This window comes from Protopterus annectens, chromosome 4.part1 (genome assembly GCF_019279795.1).
Source record: "Protopterus annectens isolate FY-2018-M chromosome 4.part1, PAN1.0, whole genome shotgun sequence".
In the NCBI taxonomy this organism is placed as follows: Eukaryota; Metazoa; Chordata; order Ceratodontiformes; family Protopteridae; genus Protopterus; species Protopterus annectens.
In genome coordinates, this window is record NC_056734.1 from 451,892,666 (window position 1) to 451,909,493 (window position 16,828).

The 16,828-nt window shown below is 42.4% G+C and overlaps 1 protein-coding gene across 1 annotated transcript in view; it reads left to right on the top strand.

Annotated features, from left to right (window-relative positions):
- Positions 1-16,828, top strand: part of CSPG4 (chondroitin sulfate proteoglycan 4) — an 881,559-nt gene that overhangs the window by 709,654 nt on the left and 155,077 nt on the right. The window lies entirely within an intron of this gene.

Genomic DNA, 16,828 nt, shown 5'->3' on the forward strand with positions numbered 1-16,828 from the left:
TCTGTCTCAGTGAGGCTCTTTTGTAGGATGTCCACATCGTTAGGAGTTTCTATTATGGCTCCTAGTTTGCAGTCATCTGTGAATTTAGTTAGCCAAAGACCTTCTGTGTTAGCCTGTACTTCAGAAAAGTAGATAGCAAACAGGAGAGGACCCAGGACTGAACCTTGTGGTATTCCACTTGTCACTGGTCTGAAGTCTGATTTGGAGTCTGCTACTTTCACAGTGTGGGTTCTGTCAGTGGGCCAGTTGGCAACCCATCTTGCGACATAGGAGTTTATACCTAGTTTAGTGAGTTTATCTATAATTCCAGTGTGGGGGATGGTGTTGAATGCCTTGGCAAGATCTAGATAGGCTGTGTGAACTACCTTACCCTCATCTATGGCTTTGGTGACTACTTCAAAGAAGTCTATCAGGTTTAGGAGACATGATCTGCCTTTTACAAACCCAAACTGTGTGGGGTCCAGAGTTTGGAGATCTCCAATGTCTTTGTTTATGAGTTCCATGATGATACGTTCCATGGCCTTGCAGACAAGGCGCGTCAGGCTAATGGGGTGGTAGTTCCCTGGGACTGTTGTGGCCCCCCTTTGTGGAGTGGGATAACTGTTGCTGTGCACCATTCAATAGGCACAAAGCCTGAGGTGAGGCTATGATTGAACATGGTACTTAGGTGGGGTGCCAGTTCATTCTGTAGTTCATGTAGAAGGCAGCCTGGGATGTTGTCACGTCCCATGGATGCTGTTTTCTTGGCTTTGGAGAATGAGGTTTTTACCTGCAAAACCGTGATTACAAGAACTTTGCATTCTTCCGGTATAAAGATGGGCCCTTTAGGGGATGAGAGGGGGTAAAGTTAGCACTGAACCTATCTTCCAGGATGTTAGCAATATCAGTTGGTTCTGTATATTTAGTGCCATTGTGCTGTAACTCAGAGCAGATCTGAGTGTTGCCATTGAGATTCTTGACATAGCTATAGAATGCTTTGTAGTTGTCTTTAGAATCAGTGGCAATTTTGTTTTCATAACTAGCTTTGGAGGATTTTATGAGGGATCTCAGCTTCTTACTGAGGCTGACCAGGGAGTTCCTCCAATCGTGGGATTTTACTCTTTTTTGCAACAGTTTCTTTCTTCTGTTGTAGAGTTTGTTTATGGCAGAAGACCACCAGATTGGCTTCCTTTTTTGGAGGATAGCATCTTGGTTCTGTTAGGGATAGCACGATCCATGCACTAGTGTAAGTGCTTATAAAGTGCATTTGTGTAGGATTCAGCAGTTGTACCTCTATTGTCCATCTGCATGGGTGTCGTGAAGTTTGCCACGTCTGTCTTAAGAAGCGTGAAGTTGGCTTTGGAGAAATTTTTTACGGTTGTTTTCCTAATGGGGGTGGGAGCAGGATGTGGATGTCTAGAGTGATTAGCTTGTGGTCGGATATGACCAACAAGGAGCTGACCTCTGGTGTGGAACACCGGTCACCCATGTTGGAAATGACCAGGTCTAGGATATTGCTGCCCCTGGTGAGGGTGTGGATAAGTTGATCCAAGGCATTGGAATTGATGATTTCCAGAAAATGTTGAGCAAAAGAGTTGGTACATGAGTAGTTTTCCCACTTAATGGTAGGGTAGTTGAAATCACCCATTATTAGAGTGTTGGGTTGTACCTTAATATTTCCCAGTGCATCAAGAAAAGAGGAGTGGGAATCCTGGGGCATGGTGGGGGGGTCTGTTGCAAGCTACAATCTAGATTGCAGTTTTGCCCAGAGTTAGTTGAACTTGGATAATCTTGGATGCATTATGCTGAGCAACTAGCTTGGAGGTGTGGATAGCCTTAATAAATATGGACACGCCTCCATCTGTAGTGTTTCGGTCCGAGTTTGGTGGCCAAAAGGTGTGGTATGAATTATAGCCTGGTAATGCAGGGGTGCTCTCTGGAGCTTTGAACCAGGTCTCTGTCACTGCACAGATGTCAATGTTCTCCATTTTAAGGAGTGCCCCAAGTGAGTGCATTTTGAGGTTTAGACTTCTAGCATTGAATAGCATTACCCTCAGATTTTTCTTGCTTGTACCTGTTACGGTGGTGAATTTGTCATTTGAACCTTGCCTAAAAAAGGCACTATAGGGGTGGCAAGAGCCTTTGCCAGTATCCAGAATCCTAAGGGCGACAGGTGCAGGCCATCTCTGGCAAAGCAGCATGGTCTGTCGATCATGTCATCCCAGGCAGACAGATACTTGATTCCCTTAGAATGACACCAGAAGCTTAGCCAATTGTTGAAGTCAATCATTTTGTCCTTGTACTGTGGTGTCATTCTGGGTGATGGCAGGATGCTACTCAGGGCTAGGGTCATACTGGCCTGGGCTACAAGATCAGAGAGCTCCTCCATTTCTCTTTTCATGTAGTCCAGGGAAGTACATCTCAGGTCATTCACACCAACATGGGCAATGACAGAGTCATATTTGTACTTGTTGTTGAGTGACCTGAATGCATGCATTATGTGGTGGATCCTGGCACCTGACAGGCAGCTGACAGTACCTTTTTTTTGTTTTAGCCTGTGGGTGGGAACATCAGTCTGCCCTAACTAGAGTCACCTATGACTAGAGAGTGTTGGGGTATTATATGCCTTGGGCTGTAGTTGAGTGGCACACTGAGTATCTGGGGCTATGTGTCATTTAGGGTTGTGTTGGGGAGGGTGGAGGGCTGCATTTTTTTTGGAGGTGTCTCTCTCTGTTGTTTGGGCATTTGTACTGGAGAGCCGAATGTAGGTGTGTGTTTTGTGCTTCTGTGTGTATGTTTTGGTGGTGTAGGTGTTTTTTGAGGATGGGATGAGTGTGGTGTGGTGCAAGTGTTTATCTTCTCCTCTTGCCTGTCTAGGCCAGTCTTTGGTAAAGAGAGCTTTGCTTCCAGTTTGGCTATATAAGTGCATGTCTCACAGGTCATAGTGTTGGGTGGTAGGAGGACAGGGTTGTCTGTGTACATGAGGCAATTGCTGCATTGTCCCAAGATGCCCAGATTCATCAGGTAGACAGGAGAAAACACCAGGAGCTGACCTTTAGACATGCCTGAATAAGTGCTTATTTATTAAGTACTAAAAACTGTTTTCCTCTAGACAAGTGAGGAAAGTTGAGTGCTGTAGTAATTAGTAACTTATTTAGTGCTTACAATGAGTTCTGAACAAGTGCTGAGATCAAAGAAACAGATGAGTGCTAAAACTAAAAAGCTGGCTAGTTGCACGGGAAATTTTGAAGAACAAACTTTATGGCGCCAGGAATAGTTTAACCCCAGTTAAGTGGGGGGGGGTTAGGAGCTCACAAACAGTCCTGGACACAGCAAATCCATATCTGACCTCCCACAGGAAAGGGGGGAAGCAAGCTTAGAATTTTTTTTCCAGTAAAGTGAAAATGGAGAAATCTGGAACAACGTTAAGAATCTGAGTGGGTTGGCCTTCACAAATGTTCTCTATTAGATTGAGTGAACTAATGACACTAGACTGGGAGGAGTGTCACAGATCAAATATACAGTATGGGCGGGCAACTGCAAAGCCACCAAGTATAAGAACACACAACACTAGGGAGAGTGGGTGGGAAAAATTACAGCTCCTAGCTATAGCCACTAAATGAAAGTTTTAAACAGATCAAGGAGCAGACTTGAGAATGCTTTTAACTGTAAACAGACAAAAATGCACAGAAAAGCTCGGATAGAGCACTCACAAACAGAAAATACAACTCTCAGTATGAAAAAGCAGTTTACAGTTAAGTAATGTTAAAACAGTATAAAACAGTACATAAATGGAATGAAACAATAAAAAAGCATTATAACAGTGCAAAATGTAGTAGATCAACTGTATAGCATAATTATAAGTGTTTCAGAAGTGCAGTTCAGTGAAATAAGTGTAAGAAATAACTTATCCTGCTCTTGGAATCTTAAGGAATTTCCACTTATGCAATGCAATCCAGAGCCTGACAATACAAGCACAACCTTTATAAGACACAGGGTTTATATAGCAGTAAGAATGGAAGAGTTGGAAGATCAGATTCCTTGAAACTGCCCGCCTCTCTTGTAAATTTGTGTTTGGATACTCCTTCTGGGCCCATCTCATTTGCTCACTCAACTAAGTACAGTGAGATCATATTCTGATTTCAGGCACTCCTACTGTGTACAAAGAGAGCATCTGGGAAACAGAAAAAAAAAATTTAAGCTTTTTTCCTGCCTTACCTGTTAAGTGGTATAGACTGTTTGTAGGCTTCTGAGCCCTCAAGCCCTTCTGTGTTGGAGGGGAGCCTTCTAGCTTAGTTTTTTTTCTTATAACTAGCCAGTTTTCTAGTTTCAGCACTCAAATCTGTTTCTTTGAACTCAGCACTTGTTCAGAACTCATTGTAAGCACTACATAAGCTGCAAATTACTACAGCACTCAACTTTCCTCACTTGTCTAGTGGAAAGCAGTTTTTAGTACTTAATAAATAAGCACTTATCCAGGCATGTCTAAGGGTCAGCTCCCAGTGATTTTTCCTGTCTACCTGATGAATCTGGGCATCTTGGGGCAATGCAGCAATTGCCTCATGTACACAGACAACCCTCTCCTCCTACCACCCAACACTACAACCTGTGAGAGATGCACTTATATAGCCAAACTGGAAGCAAAGCTCTCTTCACCCAAGACTGGACTAGACAGTCAAGAGGAGAAGGTAAACACTTGCACCACACCACACTCATCACATAGTCCCTCAAAACCTACACCACCAAAACACACACATAGAAACACAAAACACACAAATACATACATGGAGGCTCTCAATAAAAACCTGCCCAAGCATCAGGGACATCCAAAGCATAAACACAAGCAAACTCCACCCCCCAATACAACCCAAATGATACATAGCCCACAAACTCAGTGTGCCACTCAACCACAGCCCATAAGGCATAACAACGTACCCAACACTCTAGTCATAGGTGACTCTATAGTCAGGCACACTGATGTTCCACTCACTAGACTAAACAAGGAGAAAGTTACTGTCAGCTGCCTGTCAGGTGCCAGGATCCGCCACATAATGCATGCACTCAGGTCACTCCACAATAAGTACAAATATGACACTGTCATTGTCCATGTTGGTGTGAATGACCTGAGACGTACCTCCCTGGACTATATGAAAAGAGACATGAAGAAGCTCTCCGATCTTGTATCCCAGGCAGGTATGACCCTAACCCTGAGAAGCATCCTGCCATCACCCAGAATGATGCCACAGTACAAGGACAAAATGATTGACTTCAACAATTGGCTAAGCTTCTGGTGTCATTCTAAGGGGATCCAGTATTTGTCTGCCTGGGACGACATGATCGACAGTCCATGATGCTTTGCCAGAGATGGCCTACACCTGTCGCCCTTAGGATTCTGGATACTGGCTAAGGCTCTTGCCACCCCTATAGTGCCTTTTTTAGGCAAGGTTCAAATGACAAATTCACCACCGTAACAGGTACAAGCAAGCAAAATCTGAGGGTAATGCTACTCAATGCTAGAAGTCTAAACCTCAAAATGCACTCACTCGAGGCACTCCTTAAAATGGAGAACATTGACATCTGTGCAGTGATAGAGACCTGGTTCAAAGCTCCAGAGAGCACCCCTGCATTACCAGGCTTCAATTCATACCACACCTTTCGGCCACCTAACCCAGAAAGAAGCACTAAAAGTGGAGGCATTTCCATATTCATTAAGGATATCCACACGTCCAGGCTAATTGCACAGCATAATGCATCCGAGATTATACAAGTGCAACTAACTCTGGGCAAGACTGCAATCAAAATTGTAGCTTGCTAAAGACCCCCCACCATGCCCCAGAATTCACACTCCTCATTTCTTGATACACTGGAAAGTATTAGGGTACAACCCAACACCCTAATAATGGGCGATTTCAACTACCCCACCATTAACTGGGAAAACTACTCATGTACCAACTCTTTTGCTCAACGTTTTCTAGAATTCATAAATTCCAATGCCTTGGATCAACTTATCCACACCGCCACCAGGGGCAGCAGCATCCTAGACCTGGTCATTACCAACATAGGTGACCGGTGTTCCACACCAGAGGTCAATTCCTCGTTGGTCAGATCTGACCACAAGTTAATCACCATAGACATCCACATCCCACCCCCAGCCCCAATTAGGGAAACCATCATAAAAAACTTCTCAAAAGCCAACTTAACACTTCTTAAGACAGAAGTGGCAAACTTCATGACACCCATGCAGACGGACAATAGAGGTATGACTGCCAAATCCTACACAAATGCACTTTATAAGCACTTACACGAGTGCATGGATCATGCTATCCCTAATAGAACCAAGATGTTATTCTCCAAAAAAAGGAAGCCAATCTGCTGGTCCTCTGCCATAAACAAACTCTACAACAGAAGAAAGAAACTGTTGCAAAAACGAGTAAAATCCCATGACTGGAGGAACTCCCTGGTCAACCTCAGTAAGAAGCTGAGATCCCTCATAAAATCCTCCAAAGCTAGTTACGAAAACAAAATTGCCACTGACTCTAAAGACAACCACAAAGCATTCTATAGCTATGTCAAGAATCTAAATGGGAACACTCAGATCTGCTCTGAGTTACAGCATAATGGCACTAAATATACAGTACCAACTGATATTGACAACATCCTAGCAGATAGGTTTAGTGCTAACTTTACCCCCCCTTCCCCCCCTAGAGGGCCCATCTCTATACTGGAAGAATGCAAAGTTCCTGTAATCATGGCTGCACAGGTAAAAAACACACTCTCCAAAGCCAAGAACACAGCATCCATGGGACCTGACAATATCCCAGGCTGTGTTCTACACGAACTACAGAATGAACTGGCACCCTACCTAAGTACCATGTTCAATCATAGCCTCAACTCAGGCTTTGTACCCACTGAATGGCGCACCATGACAGTTATCCCACTCCACAAAGGGGGAGCCACGATGGACCCCGGGAACTACTGCCCCATTAGCCTGACGAGCCTGGTCTGCAAGGCCATGGAACATATCATCATGGAACTCATAAACAAAGACATTGGTAATCTCCAAACTCTGGACCCTATTCAGTTTGGATTTGTAAAAGGCAGATCATGTCTCCTAAACCTGATTGACTTCTTTGAAGCAGTCACCAAAGCCATAGATGAGGGCAAAATGGTTCACACAGCTTATCTAGATCTCGCCAAGGCTTTTGACACCATCCCCTTCTCTGGAATTATAGATAAGCTCACTAAACTAGGTATAAATCCCTATGTCACAAGATGGGTTGCCAACTGGCTCATGGACAGAACCCACACTGTGAAAGTAGCGGATTCCAAATCTGACATCAGACCAGTGACAAGTGGAGTACCACAGGGTTCAGTCCTGGGTCCTCTCCTGTTTGGTATCTACTTCCCTGAAGTGCAGGCCAACACAGAAGGTCTTTGGCTAACAAAGTGTGCAGATGACTGCAAACTAGGAGCCATAATCGAAACTCCTAATGATGTGGACAAACTACAAAAAGGCCTCACCGAGACAGATACTTGATGTCAAAGCCATGGCCTGAAGCTCAATGCCAAAAAGTGTATTGTCATCCCCTTTGGTAAAAACTCTGCACCCATGAACTACCACATAGCTGGTAGTCTACTTAATGCCGAAAATGTGATAAGAGACCTTGGGACACAGGTGGACAGTAGTCTCTCCTTTGATAATCACATTGCCACAGTGGTCAGGAAATCCTTCTATGTGGCTCATCTCATCACAAAAGGATTCTCATCCAGAAAAAAAGAGGTCATTGTTCCCCTCTACTCATCACTCATTAGACCCATTATAGAGTACAACGCCCCTTTTGGTATGTACCTCACAAGACATCTACAACAACTGGAAAGACCACAGAAATACCTCACAAAGACGATTACTGGCCTCAAACAGATGCCCTATGCAGACCGTCTCAAAAAAACTACAGCTTTACTCCATCGCATATCACCTACTCAGGGGCGATCTCTGCCTAACATACAAAGTTATGTCAAACCCAGAGCTGTTGGACATTCTCCACTTAAAGAAAACTCAATCCATCCGAGCTACATGCTCTAGGGACCTTAACCTTGTCACCACAATAAACAGAACATGCTGGAGGGCTAGATTCCTGCCCCAGAGTCTTCCCATACTCTGGAGCAGACTACCTATCTATGTCAAACAGAGCTCCTCATTAGCACTCTTCAAGAAAAATCTTGATGATTGGATGGGGAATGGGAAATTCACCCTGGGGATCACTTCTGTGGCTCTGCTCGACAGGGGCACAGGAAAATAATTTTCTTGGGTGGCGAAAGCCAGGGTACATTTTTGGCTAGGCTTGTATGGGCCCTAGGGCTGATAGCCTAGTACCTACCTATGAACCTATGAACTACTCAGTCCCTGCTATTACCCAATCGCTCATACTACAGAAGGTCAGGAGGCCTTGTTACTCTCAATAATAATGAAGACAATCAGCAGAAAATGGCTGCCAGAAACACAGGAAACTCAAACAAAACTACCAGCCTAGACAACAGGCCTCTATCAAGATTATGCCACATGAGCAGAACACAGAAACCTCACTTTAAAAGCATAGAAAGAACACCCACAAAGAGAAAATACAAGCCTCAGTATGAAAAAGCAGTTTACAATTTAGTAATTTAAATAAAAAATGCAATTATAGCAATGCACACTATTACAGTTCCTAGCTGTAGCCACTAAATGAAAGTTTTAAACAGATCAAGGAGCAGACTCGAGAATGCTTTTAACTGTAAACAGACAGAAATGCACAGAAAAGCTCGGATAAAGCACTCACAAACAGAAAATACAACTCTCAGTATGAAAAAGCAGTTTACAGTTAGGTAATGTTAAAACAGTATAAAACAGTACATAAATGCAGTGAAGCAATAAACTTCCTTATTCATATACTCAAGTGAGTGCAACCCCATCCCTGTCCCCCCTTACGTACTTTTCATTGCTTGCCACATCCACTCTTACTTGCTTATGTTACTAATCTATCCCTTACAAGCCCCTCCCTTAAACTTCCCAGATTCCTGTATATGTTCACTCCTGTTATACTCCTCCTACTGCTTACAGCAACATTGAACCTAACCCTGGCCCATCATTCTCATCTTGTGCAATTAACACCCAAAGTATCAATAACAAAACTGACCAACCTAGCCTTGCACCCACCACATAATACATATAACACTTTCTTAGCTCAAACACACTGTACTATCACCCACCACTTCTTCCCTGGCTACAGCTAGCATCTCGATGGGAGACTTGGTTCTAGACCTGCAGGTGGAACACTACTGCTGTTTAAATCTAATTTAAATGTCTCTTAGCTCAAAGCAAGACTACCTCAGACACTCTTCTTAACTCTAGCTACTTCTCTCTGTGCTCTTCCCTGACAGCTTTCCTCTGCATCATGCTATCACTTACCTTGCTCTTTCTACCTCCTTAGCCAAATTTAAAACCCTTCTACTTGAAATTACCTACTCAATGAAAAATCTCAAAACTTCATCCTAATAGGGGACTTCAGTCTGAACCTTCTTGACCCTAATTAGAACAATATCTCAGAAAACATAAATTACCTCAAAATCACACAACTGGCTCATTGAACCCACCAGACCAAACTGTAATTCTTCTCATCACTCACTTTTTGATCTTATTATTACTAATAATCCTAAGATTATTTCTCAAATTTACACTCACCCCCCTTACTGCAGTGACCATTGTCCAATCTCACCACATAAATAAAATCCCTCCGTCCCTCATACTGTTCCATAATAATTCCCAATCCAGCATTCTCAACCTCAAGACAATTCTAGCGTCCTTTGACTGGTCTCCTATTCTCTCTTCTACTGATCCTAACCACTGCAGCATTTTCATCAAACAAATTCTTACTTATCTCCAGGACTCACTCTTTCCTTAAATCACACGGCTCTATAAACCCCCAGAAAACAACTGTCTCACGTACAAACTCAAATGTTTTCTTAGTCTCAGCAACAGTGTATGACATACTTGGAAAAACAACCCATCCTCAACCACCAAGCAACATACTAAACTAAGGCATTTTTCTAAAAAGGCAATCGGGTGACATAAAAGTTATAGTATGAAAATGCTGGTCCTGACAATCTTCTCCCGTGGTTATTAGTCCTATATAAGGACTTCATAGTCCCCCTCTCTTTCACATTTACAGTCTCTGCCTAACTCAAAACATCATGCCTGATATCTGGAAAACAGCAATTGTTAAATTCCTCCCCCAAAAAACGAACCCATCCTATGACACTGACTTCCATCCTATCTCCACTCTTCCCACACTTGGTAAAATCCTTGAAAAATTAATTTGCAATGAACTTACCCATTACAACTCCCAATATCATCCATCCTCAAAACAGGATGGCTTTTGGGCTGCTAGGAGAATGTCTACTGCACTTGGGAAACTTACTGATATCCTCCTAGGTATGGACAGAGGCTTCCTCATTAGATTCATCTTTATTGACCTCACCAGAGCTTTCAATCTGGTTGACTGTAGCATTCTTTTAGATCACTTGAGTGAAATTGGAATTAGTCCAGTACAGCTGACTGGTTTAAAAATTACCTTTGCAATCAGTACTCCTCTGTGTAGTTTCAAAACACCTTCTCTGCTTCTCTCCTTAAAGGATTCCCTCAATGCTGCATTCTGGCTCCCCCTCTTTTTTTCATTTTCACTAATAAACTACCACTTGACCTCCTTCACCTCCCTCTCTAAGTTTATGTTGATGACTTGCTCTTGTTTCACTGAAACCTGACCTCCTTGGACATACAGTAACATCTACAAGCTCACTTCCTTTCTCTTACCAAATGGTTTAGTAACAAAAAGCTAATGCTGAACATTTCTAAAACCAAAACAATGCTGTTCAATACTTCTCTTAAATGACAGAATAACTCTTAATCTCTTCTTATCCGTGACCATCTGGACAGCCCTGTTGATGAGTCATCTCCCTGAAATAACTTGATTCCACACTGAACTTCTGCCTTCACCTAGAACAAATATGGAAAAAAATAAACTCCATCATATTTTGGTCCTATAAAAATTTCCCCTTTCTCTCCAGACCAACCAGGCCTGAATATGGACTTTCACTAACTGCAGCAGTATGCAAGTAAAACTCTTCCACTATCCAACTATAAGCAAGTCTGTCTGCCATTTCATTACCCTGTCCCCTAGAAATGAGTATCATTGCATCATGCTTAATAATGCCAATGGGCTATCTGCCCAACAATGTCCCAGCATGCTTCTTGGATCCCAGCTATACAACCTCCTCAAAGAACACTCTTCTCCTTCTTTTGCATCCATCATCATCTTCATTATCATTATCAACCACTTTTTTTTTACATGTGCTCAGGATGTTGTGTCAACTTTCACCATCCCTAACTATTCAATGCCACTCTCCTACCTTCTTTGGCACTCATGCCTGACTGTCACGGGTCTTCTCTCATGCAGTCCATTCACCTTTTTGCTGTCTGCCATCATTCCTTCTGGCCTTCTTTTTATCTGTCCTAGATCTTCTTTACAAGATAGTCTTCTGCTTTTCTGCATGTGTCAAAACCACTGTGATCTGTTCTCTTTGATATTTTCTGCAATTGGAGCTACTTTGGCTTCTGCTCGTATGTCCTCATTTCTTCATACATTCCACAGTGTGCATCCTACCACCCATCTCAGGCACTTCATCTCTGTCACCTCTAGCTTCTTCAACTGCTCTGCCTTTACTGCCTAGGTTTCTGTACCATACAGTAGTGCTTGTCACACCACTGTTTTGTACACTTTACTTTTCAGCTTCTTTGGCATTCTTCTGTCATACACAAAACCTGACACACTGTCCCACTTGGCTGCAGCCCCTCTGATTTTAACTGACCTCCTCATTCAGACTTCTCTTCTTGTCAGCCACCCTCACAGATACTTGAAGCTGTTAGCCTGTTCCACTATTTTCTCTTCAATCTCAGTTCTCACCTTCTTCTAATTTCCCCCATTTTCTGACATTACAATTGACTTATCTGTACTCGGTTTTATCCCATGTACCTTCAGTTTTGCTTTCCATTCTCCTATGTTGAGGATACTGTGCATTACATTAGATGCTCAAAGTGGTTGGTCTATATAGCTCTTCCTCCTATAGGGCAGCATCTTGAGTCTGTGCTGCTGCCCACAACTCCATTGTTGGGTGAGTCTGAAATGGAAACAGAATGTTTTTAGAAGATGAGAGAAACCCCACAGAGACATAGGAAAAACATGCAAACTCCATACAGGCATTGCCCAAGGTCAGGATTGAACCTTGTACTTTGTGCATGGGAGATGAAGACCTTAACCATTATTTCAGCCTATTCAAATGAACCTACTCCCATTTACAGTCTAAGAAGTCTTACTAACTCAGGTCAACTTCTTTAGTGTCCCAATACCAGACTTCATTGCACTAACCATGCTTTCTCCATCCTAGGCCCGAAATTCAGGGAATCCCTCTTACTAATTTTAAATACCTCGCCTCAAAGGTTCACAGGTAAGTACTAGGCTACCTGCCCTTTGTGAGCAATTTTAAGCATAGACAAGTTCCCCTTTCAAAGCTGGGAATCAAAACCTGTACCTTGTGTCTGTAAGGTAAACACCTTAACCATTATACCAGCTGTCATGCATTGCATTGTGTATTCAGCTTAAAGATCATCTGAAGTCCAAGTCAAGTTTGCAAATGCTTTCCTTCTGGACACATCACCTAATCCCCCACTTACCCCTTCACCTGTCAGGTACCTTTGTCTTCCTGTCATTATTTCCCTACATTATTATGTGACAATTCTTCCACAATGTATATATTGTACATATATAGTTAACTTCTGTATGACCTTACCTTACTTTTGCTAAATTTTACACTTTGTGCTCTATCCCTTCACTATTCAACTCTTTTCTTTTTCCCTCCTTATTCTAACTATCCCTTCCTTTGTCCTCTGTACTGTGTACTTCATTATTATTACTGTTATGGATTCATTGCTGTCTTCATACAACACTTTGTCAGTATTCATAATACTTCATGTTAACTTGTTGGCCTGCTGTCATTTATATTTGTTTGGGCTGAGACTGTAATAGGTCCAGTTGGATCAGTGCTCTACCACAGTTACCAATATGAATGGATGAATAAATAAATAAATATGCATGAATGAATATGTACATTACAATTCTATGTTAACAGACTGAGAAATAAGCTGAATTTCTTGAAAAAGCATTACTTTTGGTATAAATATTGTGCTTTTTACATTATGTGTTATTGAGTAGGTGTACATATTGCAAGACTTGTGACATAAAGCATGTGATTACTTTTGAGATGGATTGTTCACAGGCTCATAGGTAGGTACTAGGCTATTGGCCCTAGGGCCTATATTAACCTAGCCAAACATGTACCCTGGCTTTCGCCACCCAAGAAAATTATTTTCCTGTGCCCCTGTCGAGCAGAGCCACAGAAGTGATCCCTGGGGTGAATTTCCTATTTCCCATCCAATCATCAAGATTTTTCTTGAAGAGTGCTAATGAGGAGCTCCGTTTGCCATAGATAGGTAGTCTGTTAAAGAGTATGGGAAGTCTCTGAGACAGGAATCTATCCCTCCAGTATGTTCTGCTTATTGTGGTGACAAGGTTTAGGTCCCTAGAGTGTGTAGCTCAAAGGGATTGGGATTTCTTTAAGTGGAGCATGTCCAACAGCTCTGGGTTTGACATAGCTTTGTATGTTAGGCAGAGATCACCTCTGAGTAGGCGATATGCGATGGAGTAAAGCTGGAGTTTTTTGAGACAGTCTGCATAGGGCATCTGTTTGAGGCCAGTAATCCTCTTTGTGAGGTATTTCTGTGGCCTTTCCAGTTGTTGTAGATGTCTTGTGAGGTACATACCAAAAGGGGCGTTGTACTCTATAATGGGTCTAATGAGTGATGAGTAGAGGGGAACAATGACCTCTTTTTTTCTGGATGAGAAACCTTTTGTGATGAGGTGAGCCATGTAGAAGGATTTCCTGACCACTGTGGCAATGTGATTATCAAAGGAGCGACTACTGTCCACCTGTGTCCCAAGGTCTCTAATCACATTTTTGGCATTAAGTAGGCTACCAGCTATGTGGTAGTTCATGGGTACAGAGTTTTTACCAAAGGGGATGACAATACACTTTTTAGCATTGAGCTTCAGGCCATGGCTTTGACACCAGGTATCTGTCTCAGTGAGGCCCTTTTGTAGTATGTCCACATCATTAGGAGTTTCGATTATGGCTCCTAGTTTGCAGTCATCTGCAAACTTTGTTAGCCAAAGATCTTCTGTGTTAGCCTGTACTTCAGAGAAGTAGATACCAAACAGGAGAGGACCCAGGACTGAACCCTGTGGTACTCCACTTGTCACTGGTCTGAAGTCGGATTTGGAGTCCACTATTTTCACAGTGTGGGTTCTGTCCATGAGCCAGTTGGCAACCCATATTGTGATATAGGGATTTATACCTAGTTTAGTGAGTTTATCTATAATTCCAGAGTGGGGGATGGTGTTGAAAGCCTTGGCGAGATCTAGATAAGCTGTGTGAACCACTTTACCCTCATCTATGGCTTTGGTGACTGCTTCAAAGAAGTCAGTCAGGTTTAGGAGACATGATCTGCCTTTTACAAATCTGAACTGGGTAGGGTCCAGAGTTTGGAGATTACCAATGTCTTTGTTTATGTGTTCCATGATGATATGTTCCATGACCTTGGAGACCAGGCTCGTCAGGCTAATGGGGAGGTAGTTCCTGGGGTCCGTCGTGGCTCCCCCTTTGTGGAGTGGGATAACCATCGCAGTGTGCCATTCAGTGGGCACAAAGCCTGAGGTGAGGCTATGATTGGACATGGTACTTAGGTAGGGTGCCAGTTCATTCTGTAGTTCGTGTAGAACGCAGCCTGGGATACTGTTAAGTCCCATGGATGCTGTGTTCTTGGCTTTGGAGAGTGTGTTTTTTACATGTGCAGCCGTGATTGCAGGAACTTTACATTCTTCCGGTATAGAGATGGGCCCTCTAGGGGGTGAGAGGGGGGGTAATGTTAGCACTGAACCTATCTGCCAGGATGTTGGCAATATCAGTTGATTCTGTATATTTAGTGCCACTGTGCTGTAACTCAGAGCAGATCTGAGTGTTGCCATTGAGATTCTTGACATAGCTATAGAATGCTTTGTGGTTGTCTTTAGAGTCAGTGGCAATTTTTTTTCGTAACTAGCTTTGGAGGATTTTATGAGGGATCTCAGCTTCTTACTGAGGTTGACCAGGGAGTTCCTCCAGTCATGGGATTTTACTCTTTTTTTTTTGCAAGAGTTTGTTGTTATAACCAAATATCAGCAGGAACTAAGTAGTTGTACCTACTGTGATGATTTTAAAAGAGCGACTGTAACTTAGAAAGGCAGAGACAGTTACCTATAAGAAAAGAGATGAGAGGAGAACTTTATAAGGAGTTGGGACTCTTAATAGTTGCTATTTAGTGGATTTTATGCACATACCTCTCAAACCAGATTTTTGCCACATAGTTGTGCTAAGTTCCTCATAAAATGTGTAGATTTCTATTTCTTTGTTTTTTTTTTTTGTTTTTTGTTTTTTTGCAGGAGGTGGAGGTGGAAACCTAAAGTTGAGATGAGCAGTCTGGATGCAGATTTGGATGCAGTACAATTGATCCAATGTTTGCAATGAGACAAATGGTTCATCTCCCAGGCCCTTGCTTATACGTTTCATTTTTCAAGCCCCTGTTTACACTTATCAAGGGTACAAGAAGAGATTTGGGATGCATGGCTAGGCATGGCCCTTATGATTGTTAGCCTAGTGAACACCTGAACCTAAATAATGGGGAAGAAACTGCAGATGAGGCAAGAATCCAACTACACATTCCCAAAATGAACAAAACAAATGCCAAAATGTCAACAATTGCAGTGCATATTTCACCCCCCGATAAAACTATAAAAAATCCTTTTATTGCAAAGGATCTCAAACTCCCTGTCAACACAAAAGAACACGTTTGAACGTACTTTGCAAAACAAAAAATACTTTCACTGTAGAACCTGATAATATAACCCACTGCCTGCTGAGCAGCACCAGACAAACATTAGTGGACCCCCCTCCTACAGCTATTCAGCCTGAGCTTAGCCACTGCTTTTGTCCCCATGGTATGCCATACAGCAGTTATGATACCACTTCACAATGATGGCCCTACAACTGACCCCAGAAACTACAGAGCCATTAGCCTGATAAACATCATCTGCAAGGCTATGGAATAGGTCATAACTGATTTCATAAACTATGGTATTAAAATTTTCGTAAGACTTGCTCCCAGCAGTTCAGTTTTGTTAAGGATAGACCCTGTCTAATCAATCTGGTAAAGTTTTTTCAGAAGGTAACACAAGCCATGGATAGCAGTTATGCAGTCCATACAGTGAAAATTGACCGCACCAAAGTGCTTGATATCATACTGCTTGCTGCCATAATTAACAAGCTAAATGAGTTCCAGTTAGGTGAATAATAAATTGGGTGAGGTCAGAGCCCACACAATGAGGCTGGTAGGTGCATCTACAAAGAACATGAAGATAAGCGGTGGAGTCCCTCAAAGAATTATATATAATATATGAACCTATGAATCTATTCAGCATATACTTCTCTGATCTCAATGTGATTATGAACAGGGAGGTCATGCTTAACTCTCCTTCTGATATACAGAAGCTACAAAGTTAACTTACACATGTAAATAGCTGGTATTCTGAAATGGGTTAAAACTAAATGCTAAAAGAAATACAATATTGTTGCATTTGGTACACAAACCTTTGACTCAGCTTGTAGGATA